General features: G+C 40.6%; 4 non-coding genes and 3 pseudogenes across 4 annotated transcripts; all 7 read right to left on the bottom strand.

The window, feature by feature from the left end:
- Positions 1–174: 174 nt before the first annotated feature.
- LOC130521085 (small nucleolar RNA U3) lies at positions 175–378 on the bottom strand (annotated as a pseudogene).
- Positions 379–809: 431 nt separating this feature from the next.
- Positions 810–885, bottom strand: trnai-aau (transfer RNA isoleucine (anticodon AAU)). The gene has a single exon. It is a non-coding gene; the product is annotated as a tRNA-Ile (tRNA).
- A 1,179-nt stretch (positions 886–2,064) lies between these two features.
- Positions 2,065–2,269, bottom strand: LOC130521086 (small nucleolar RNA U3). Its single transcript, XR_008949178.1, has one exon. It is a non-coding gene; the product is annotated as a small nucleolar RNA U3 (small nucleolar RNA).
- Positions 2,270–2,699: 430 nt separating this feature from the next.
- On the bottom strand, positions 2,700–2,773 carry trnai-aau (transfer RNA isoleucine (anticodon AAU)). Its single transcript has one exon. It is a non-coding gene; the product is annotated as a tRNA-Ile (tRNA).
- A 1,181-nt stretch (positions 2,774–3,954) lies between these two features.
- On the bottom strand, positions 3,955–4,159 carry LOC130521087 (small nucleolar RNA U3). Its single transcript, XR_008949179.1, has one exon. It is a non-coding gene; the product is annotated as a small nucleolar RNA U3 (small nucleolar RNA).
- A 1,685-nt stretch (positions 4,160–5,844) lies between these two features.
- LOC130521088 (small nucleolar RNA U3) lies at positions 5,845–6,045 on the bottom strand (annotated as a pseudogene).
- Positions 6,046–7,729: 1,684 nt separating this feature from the next.
- Positions 7,730–7,933, bottom strand: LOC130521089 (small nucleolar RNA U3; annotated as a pseudogene).
- Positions 7,934–9,481: the final 1,548 nt, after the last annotated feature.

Genomic DNA, 9,481 nt, shown 5'->3' on the forward strand with positions numbered 1-9,481 from the left:
GAAGAGCTGTAGTTTCACACTGCTCCAAAGATCTCTGGAATTCGTACAAGATGTTGCCAGACTCTGCTAGCACTGAAACCACATTATTTTAAAGCCCACTCACCAGTGGTGATTTGAGAGCAGTGTTAAGAGAAGACATAAAACATTTCTTTTTTTTCTCTTTTAAGCATGCTGACCACTCAGCTCATGTCTCCTTCATCAAAGTCTCCATGAAACTCTGAACAGTCATCAACAGTGGTGAAGAAATAGAATCTTCCCACCAGTTTTCTGCTGTGAAGGAAACATCTCAGCTCATCATCATGGGCAGAGAGACCAAACTTTTAAAAACCCAATTTCTCAATTATAAACTAAAGAAATGACCCTTGAAAGTATAGTCTGATTTTATTGTCATTGCTCTCAGGCTCTTATGTCTGGAGAAGAGAAGTTTGAGTCCTGGTGAGCTCCTGTGTTTTTGATAATAATGATAATGATGATGATGAACGGTCTCGTCCGACACTCTCACTATCATTCCTGAAAGTCATCTATAAACAAGGCAGCTTTAACACAGCTCCAAATCTGGATGAAAATGGATTTTCTGGCATATTCACATCTGACCGCTTGTGTTTTGTTTGGAATTTAAAGCCACCATGTCAGAGGTCAAAGACCTGTGGATGACGAAAAGTAGTCAAAGCGACTTTCTTCAAGCTTGAAAGAAAAGCAAGATATTATATTGCAACAAGAATATTTAGTATAAGAAAAATGTGAAAAGTTCCAATAAAAGCAAAATGCTTGAGACAGAAGATGTTGACTGTGCAAATAGAGAGCCATGGTGGCCAGTATGGGGTTTGAACCCATGACCTTGGCGTTATTAGCACCACGCTCTAACCATCTGAGCTAACCGGCGCCAAAGACAGAAGAGTGCTCTAGTCATTTGTGGATATAATGTCTTTTTGCCACATTCTTAAAAGCTGTGGGTACAAACAGAAGGATATTGGGGCGTTTTCTGTCCCCATTGTCCCCCTTCCTGACATTTTATGTCATATAAGATTATTCTTTGCTCTGAGGTGCGTTAAGAGTGAATTTGTCTCGATAATAGGCTTACAAAAAAGACTGGGGCCTACAATTGTGAAAACGAAACTGGTTCAATAGAGTCACGTCCCCAGCAATTGTGAAGAAAACAAAATGTAGCCAATCAAGAAGCAAGCTGAGCGATGAACAAGAAAGATGCATAAATAAATATAAGCACACTCGTGTTGTCTCTGGATTTTCTCCAAAGTTTTTTCTTTATTTAGTTGGGGATTTGCCCATTAGAAAGAGTCCCAAGACCACCACCATTCCATCTTCTTGTATATCCTCTTGCTTTATGGTTTGCCATGGGTCCAAACAGACAAACCGAGTAGTGTGAAAGGACTGATATTAACCCTGCTCACTGAGTGTTCCCAAAAGCAGGTTTTGTCCAACAATAACTTGTAAGTTGCCTAGTTTTATGGGTCCATTGCCATCCCTTATGATGACAGTTGAGTTGTGGTTTGTGTGTCAGGATCTGTGTTAAAGACCAGTCAAACAGCTCCTGTACTCTTGTCTGCAGCTATCGCCACAAAAAGAGATCACCAATTGGTGTCGATAAAAGTTTAGAGGAGAGCTTCTCAGACAGGTAAACACAACGGAGTGGACAGGTCTCTACAGCTCCTTGACATCCTCGCAGATGAAGCTGATCAGACCTTTGCTCAGAGTTAAGGTGGAAGTCATCAACATCTCGTAAAGATGGAAAATAGCAGCTCTGCTAAAAGCTGATATTGAACATCCTTGTTTTAAACATTTTTATCAGAACTTCTGAGTTGAAATAAAGATATCCAGTACAAAACAAGACCACCTGCTGCTGCTGCTGACCCCCTTGGTCATGGTACAAATGAAGAGCTGTAGTTTCACACTGCTCCAAAGATCTCTGGAATTCGTACAAGATGTTGCCAGACTCTGCTAGCACTGAAACCACATTATTTTAAAGCTCCCTCACCAGTGGTGATTTGAGAGCAGTGTTAAGAGAAGACATAAAACATTTCTTTTTTTTCTCTTTTAAGCATGCTGACCACTCAGCTCATGTCTCCTTCATCAAAGTCTCCATGAAACTCTGAACAGTCATCAACAGTGGTGAAGAAATAGAATCTTCCCACCAGTTTTCTGCTGTGAAGGAAAACATCTCAGCTCATCATCATGGGCAGAGAGACCAAACTTTTAAGAAACCAATTTCTCAATTATAAACTAAAGAAATGACCCTTGAAAGTATAGTCTGATTTTATTGTCATTGCTCTCAGGCTCTTATGTCTGGAGAAGAGAAGTTTGAGTCCTGGTGAGCTCCTGTGTTTTTGATAATAATGATAATGATGATGATGAACGGTCTCGTCCGACACTCTCACTATCATTCCTGAAAGTCATCTATAAACAAGGCAGCTTTAACACAGCTCCAAATCTGGATGAAATGGATTTTCTGGCATATTCACATCTGACCGCTTGTGTTTTGTTTGGAATTTAAAGCCACCATGTCAGAGGTCAAAGACCTGTGGATGACGAAAAGTAGTCAAAGCGACTTTCTTCAAGCTTGAAAGAAAAGCAAGATATTATATTGCAACAAGAATATTTAGTATAAGAAAAATGTGAAAAGTTCCAATAAAAGCAAAATGCTTGAGACAGAAGATGTTGACTGTGCAAATAGAGAGCCTTCGTGGCCAGTATGGGGTTTGAACCCATGACCTTGGCGTTATTAGCACCACGCTCTAACCATCTGAGCTAACCGGCCAAAGACAGAAAGCTGGCTAGTCATTTGTGGATATAATGTCTTTTTGCCACATTCTTAAAAGCTGTGGGTACAAACAGAAGGATATTGGGGCGTTTTCTGTCCCCATTGTCCCCCTTCCTGACATTTTATGTCATATAAGATTATTCTTTGCTCTGAGGTGCGTTAAGAGTGAATTTGTCTCGATAATAGGCTTACAAAAAAGACTGGGGCCTACAATTGTGAAAACGAAAACTGGTTCAATAGAGTCACGTCCCCAGCAATTGTGAAGGAAAACAAAATGTAGCCAATCAAGAAGCAAGCTGAGCGATGAACAAGGAAAGATGCATAAATAAATATAAGCACACTCGTGTTGTCTCTGGATTTTCTCCAAAGTTTTTTCTTTATTTAGTTGGGGATTTGCCCATTAGAAAGAGTCCCAAGACCACCACCATTCCATCTTCTTGTATATCCTCTTGCTTTATGGTTTGCCATGGGTCCAAACAGACAAACCGAGTAGTGTGAAAGGACTGATATTAACCCTGCTCACTGAGTGTTCCCAAAAGCAGGTTTTGTCCAACAATAACTTGTAAGTTGCCTAGTTTTATGGGTCCATTGCCATCCCTTATGATGACAGTTGAGTTGTGGTTTGTGTGTCAGGATCTGTGTTAAAGACCAGTCAAACAGCTCCTGTACTCTTGTCTGCAGCTATCGCCACAAAAAGAGATCACCAATTGGTGTGTCGATAAAAGTTTAGAGGAGAGCTTCTCAGACAGGTAAACACAACGGAGTGGACAGGTCTCTACAGCTCCTTGACATCCTCGCAGATGAAGCTGATCAGACCTTTGCTCAGAGTTAAGGTGGAAGTCATCAACATCTCGTAAAGATGGAAAATAGCAGCTCTGCTAAAAGCTGATATTGAACATCCTTGTTTTAAACATTTTTATCAGAACTTCTGAGTTGAAATAAAGATATCCAGTACAAAACAAGACCACCTGCTGCTGCTGCTGACCCCTTGGTCATGGTACAAATGAAGAGCTGTAGTTTCACACTGCTCCAAAGATCTCTGGAATTCGTACAAGATGTTGCCAGACTCTGCTAGCACTGAAACCACATTATTTAAAGCTCACTCACCAGTGGTGATTTGAGAGCAGTGTTAAGAGAAGACATAAAACATTTCTTTTTTTTCTCTTTTAAGCATGCTGACCACTCAGCTCATGTCTCCTTCATCAAAGTCTCCATGAAACTCTGAACAGTCATCAACAGTGGTGAAGAAATAGAATCTTCCCACCAGTTTTCTGCTGTGAAGGAAAACATCTCAGCTCATCATCATGGGCAGAGAGACCAAAACTTTTAAGAACCAATTTCTCAATTATAAACTAAAGAAATGACCCTTGAAAGTATAGTCTGATTTTATTGTCATTGCTCTCAGGCTCTTATGTCTGGAGAAGAGAAGTTTGAGTCCTGGTGAGCTCCTGTGTTTTTGATAATAATGATAATGATGATGATGAACGGTCTCGTCCGACACTCTCACTATCATTCCTGAAAGTCATCTATAAACAAGGCAGCTTTAACACAGCTCCAAATCTGGATGAAAATGGATTTTCTGGCATATTCACATCTGACCGCTTGTGTTTTGTTTGGAATTTAAAGCCACCATGTCAGAGGTCAAAGACCTGTGGATGACGAAAAGTAGTCAAAGCGACTTTCTTCAAGCTTGAAAGAAAAGCAAGATATTATATTGCAACAAGAATATTTAGTATAAGAAAAATGTGAAAAGTTCCAATAAAAGCAAAATGCTTGAGACAGAAGATGTTGACTGTGCAAATAGTGAGCCATGGTGGCCAGTATGGGGTTTGAACCCATGACCTTGGCGTTATTAGCACCACGCTCTAACCATCTGAGCTAACGGCCAAAGACAGAAGAGTGCTCTAGTCATTTGTGGATATAATGTCTTTTTGCCACATTCTTAAAAGCTGTGGGTACAAACAGAAGGATATTGGGGCGTTTTCTGTCCCATTGTCCCCCTTCCTGACATTTTATGTCATATAAGATTATTCTTTGCTCTGAGGTGCGTTAAGAGTGAATTTGTCTCGATAATAGGCTTACAAAAAAGACTGGGGCCTACAATTGTGAAAACGAAACTGGTTCAATAGAGTCACGTAGCCCAGCAATTGTGAAGGAAAACAAAATGTAGCCAATCAAGAAGCAAGCTGAGCGATGAACAAGGAAAGATGCATAAATAAATATAAGCACACTCGTGTTGTCTCTGGATTTTCTCCAAAGTTTTTTCTTTATTTAGTTGGGGATTTGCCCATTAGAAAGAGTCCCAAGACCACCACCATTCCATCTTCTTGTATATCCTCTTGCTTTATGGTTTGCCATGGGTCCAAACAGACAAACCGAGTAGTGTGAAAGGACTGATATTAACCCTGCTCACTGAGTGTTCCCAAAAGCAGGTTTTGTCCAACAATAACTTGTAAGTTGCCTAGTTTTATGGGTCCATTGCCATCCCTTATGATGACAGTTGAGTTGTGGTTTGTGTGTCAGGATCTGTGTTAAAGACCAGTCAAACAGCTCCTGTACTCTTGTCTGCAGCTATCGCCACACAAAAGAGATCACCAATTGGTGTCGATAAAAGTTTAGAGGAGAGCTTCTCAGACAGGTAAACACAACGGAGTGGACAGGTCTCTACAGCTCCTTGACATCCTCGCAGATGAAGCTGATCAGACCTTTGCTCAGAGTTAAGGTGGAAGTCATCAACATCGTAAAGATGGAAAATAGCAGCTCTGCTAAAAGCTGATATTGAACATCCTTGTTTTAAACATTTTTATCAGAACTTCTGAGTTTGAAATAAAGATATCCAGTACAAAACAAGACCACCTGCTGCTGCTGCTGACCCCCTTGGTCATGGTACAAATGAAGAGCTGTAGTTTCACACTGCTCCAAAGATCTCTGGAATTCGTACAAGATGTTGCCAGACTCTGCTAGCACTGAAACCACATTATTTTAAAGCTCACTCACCAGTGGTGATTTGAGAGCAGTGTTAAGAGAAGACATAAAACATTCTTTTTTTTTCTCTTTTAAGCATGCTGACCACTCAGCTCATGTCTCCTTCATCAAAGTCTCCATGAAACTCTGAACAGTCATCAACAGTGGTGAGAAATAGAATCTTCCACCAGTTTCTGCTGTGAAGGAAAACATCTCAGCTCATCATCATGGGCAGAGAGACCAACTTTTAAGAAACCAATTTCTCAATTATAAACTAAAGAAATGACCCTTGAAAGTATAGTCTGATTTATTTGTCATTGCTCTCAGGCTCTTATGTCTCTGGAGAAGAGAAGTTTGAGTCCTGGTGAGCTCTGTGTTTTTGATAATAATGATAATGATGATGATGAACGGTCTCGTCCGACACTCTCACTATCATTCCTGAAAGTCATCTAAAACAAGGCAGCTTTAACACAGCTCCAAATCTGGATGAAATGGATTTTCTGGCATATTCACATCTGACCGCTTGTGTTTTGTTGGAATTTAAAGCCACCATGTCAGAGGTCAAAGACCTGTGGATGACGAAAAGTAGTCAAAGCGACTTTCTTCAAGCTTGAAAGAAAAGCAGATATTATATTGCAACAAGAATATTTAGTATAAGAAAAATGTGAAAGTTCCAATAAAAGCAAAATGCTTGAGACAGAAGATGTTGACTGTGGCAAATAGAGAGCCATGGTGGCCAGTATGGGGTTTGAACCCATGACCTTGGCGTTATTAGCACCACGCTCTAACCATCTGAGCTAACCAGCAAAGAGCAGAAGAGTGCTCTAGTCATTGTGGACATAATGTCTTTTTGCCACATTCTTAAAAGCTGTGGGTACAAACAGAAGGATATTGGGGCGTTTTCTGTCCCATTGTCCCCCTTCTGACATTTTATGTCATATAAGATTATTCTTTGCTCTGAGGTGCGTTAAAGTGATTGTCTGATTGTCTCGATAATAGGCTTAAAAAAAAGACTGGGGCCTACAATTGTGAAAACGAAACTGGTTCAATAGAGTCACGTCCCCAGCAATTGTGAAGGAAAAACAAAATGTAGCCAATCAAGAAGCAAGCTGAGAGCGATGAACAAGGAAAGAGATGCATAAATAAATATAAGCACACTCGTGTTGTCTCTGGATTTTCTCCAAAGTTTTTTCTTTATTTTAGTTGGGGATTTGCCCATTAGAAAGAGTCCCAAGACCACCACCATTCCATCTTCTTGTATATCCTCTTGCTTTATGGTTTGCCATGGGGTCCAAACAGACAAACCAGTAGTAGTGTGAAAGGACTGATATTAACCCTGCTCACTGAGTGTTCCCAAAAGCAGTTTTGTCCAACAATAACTTGTAAGTTGCCTAGTTTTATGGGTCCATGCCATCCCTTATGATGACAGTTGAGTTGTGGTTTGTGTGTCAGGATCTGTGTTAAAGACCAGTCAAACAGCTCCTGTACTCTGTCTGCAGCATCGCCACAAAAAGAGATCACCAATTGGTGTCGATAAAAGTTTAGAGGAGAGCTTCTCAGACAGGTAAACACAACGGAGTGGACAGTCTCTACAGCTCCTTGACATCCTCGCAGATGAAGCTGATCAGACCTTGCTCAGAGTTAAGGTGGAAGTCATCAACATCTCGTAAAGATGGAAAATAGCAGCTCTGCTAAAAGCTGATATTGAACATCCTTGTTTTAAACTTTTATCAGAACTTCTGAGTTGAAATAAAGTATCCAGTACAAAACAAGACCACTGCTGCTGCTGCTGACCCCCGTGGTCATGGTACAAATGAAGAGCTGTAGTTTCACACTGCTCCAAAGATCTCTGGAATTCGTACAAGATGTTGCCAGACTCTGCTAGCACTGAAACCACATTATTTTAAAGCCACTCACCAGTGGTGATTTGAGAGCAGTGTTAAGAGAAGAAGACTAAAAACATTTCTTTTTTCTCTTTTAAGCATGCTGACCACTCAGCTCATGTCTCCTTCATCAAAGTCTCCATGAACTCTGAACAGTCATCAACAGTGGTGAAGAAATAGAACCTTCCCACCAGTTTTCTGCTGTGAAGGAAAACATCTCAGCTCATCATCATGGGCAGAGAGACCAAACTTTTAAGAAACCAATTTTCTCAATTTAAACTAAAGAAATGACCCTTGAAAGTATAGTCTGATTTATTGTTATTGCTCTCAGGCTCTTATGTCTGGAGAAGAGAGTTTGAGTCCTGGTGAGCTCCTGTGTTTTTGATAATAATGATAATGATGATGATGAACGGTCTCGTCCGACACTCTCACTATCATTCCTGAAAGTCATCTATAAACAAGGCAGCTTTAACACAGCTCCAAATCTGGATGAAAATGGATTTTCTGGCATATTCACATCTGACCGCTTGTGTGTTTTGTTTGGAATTTAAAGCCACCATGTCAGAGGTCAAAGACCTGTGGATGACGAAAAGTAGTCAAAGCGACTTTCTTCAAGCTTGAAAGAAAGCAAGATATTTATTGCAACAAGAATATTTAGTATAAGAAAAATGTGAAAAGTTCCAATAAAAGCAAAATGCTTGAGACAGAAGATGTTGACCGTGCAAATAGTGAGCCATGGTGGCCAGTATGGGGTTTGAACCCATGACCTTGGCGTTATTAGCACCACGCTCTAACCATCTGAGCTAACGGCCACCAAAGACAGAAGAGATGCTCTAGTCATTTGTGGACATAATGTCTTTTTGCCACATTCTTAAAAGCTGTGGGTACAAACAGAAGGATATTGGGGGCGTTTTCTGTCCCATTGTCCCCCTTCCTGACATTTTATGTCATATAAGATTATTCTTTGCTCTGAGGTGCGTTAAGAGTGAATTTGTCTCGATAATAGGCTTACAAAAAAGACTGGGGCCTACAATTGTGAAAACAAAACTGGTTCAATAGAGTCAGTTCCCCAGCAATTGTGAAGGAAAACAAAATGTAGCCAATCAAGAAGCAAGCTGAGCGATGAACAAGGAAAGATGCATAAATAAAATAAGCACACTCGTGTTGTCTCTGGATTTTCTCCAAAGTTTTTTCTTTATTTAGTTGGGGATTTGCCCATTAGAAAGAGTCCCAAGACCACCACCATTCCATCTTCTTGTATATCCTCTTGCTTTATGGTTTGCCATGGGTCCAAACAGACAAACCGAGAGTGGAGTAGTGTGAAAGGACTGATATTAACCCTGCTCACTGAGTGTTCCCAAAAGCAGGTTTTGTCCAACAATAACTTGTAAGTTGCTAGTTTTATGGGTCCATTGCCATCCCTTATGATGACAGTTGAGTTGTGGTTTGTGTGTCAGGATCTGTGTTAAGACCAGTCAAACAGCTCCTGTACTCTTGTCTGCAGCTATCGCCACAAAAAGAGATCACCAATTGGTGTCGATAAAAGTTTAGAGGAGAGCTTCTCAGACAGGTAAACACAACGGAGTGGACAGGTTCTCTACAGCTCCTGAATCCTCGCAGATGAAGCTGATCAGACCTTTGCTCAGAGTTAAGGTGGAAGTCATCAACATCTCGTAAAGATGGAAAATAGCAGCTCTGCTAAAAGCTGATGAATTGAACTCCTTGTTTTAAACATTTTTATCAGAACTTTGAGTGAAATAAAGATATCAGTACAACACAAGACCACCTGCTGCTGCTGCTGACCCCCTTGGTCATGGTACAAATGAAGAGCTGTAGTTTCACACTGCTCCAAAGATCT

The sequence above is a fragment of the Takifugu flavidus genome, unplaced genomic scaffold (assembly GCF_003711565.1).
Source record: "Takifugu flavidus isolate HTHZ2018 unplaced genomic scaffold, ASM371156v2 ctg690, whole genome shotgun sequence".
NCBI lineage: Eukaryota > Metazoa > Chordata > Actinopteri > Tetraodontiformes > Tetraodontidae > Takifugu > Takifugu flavidus.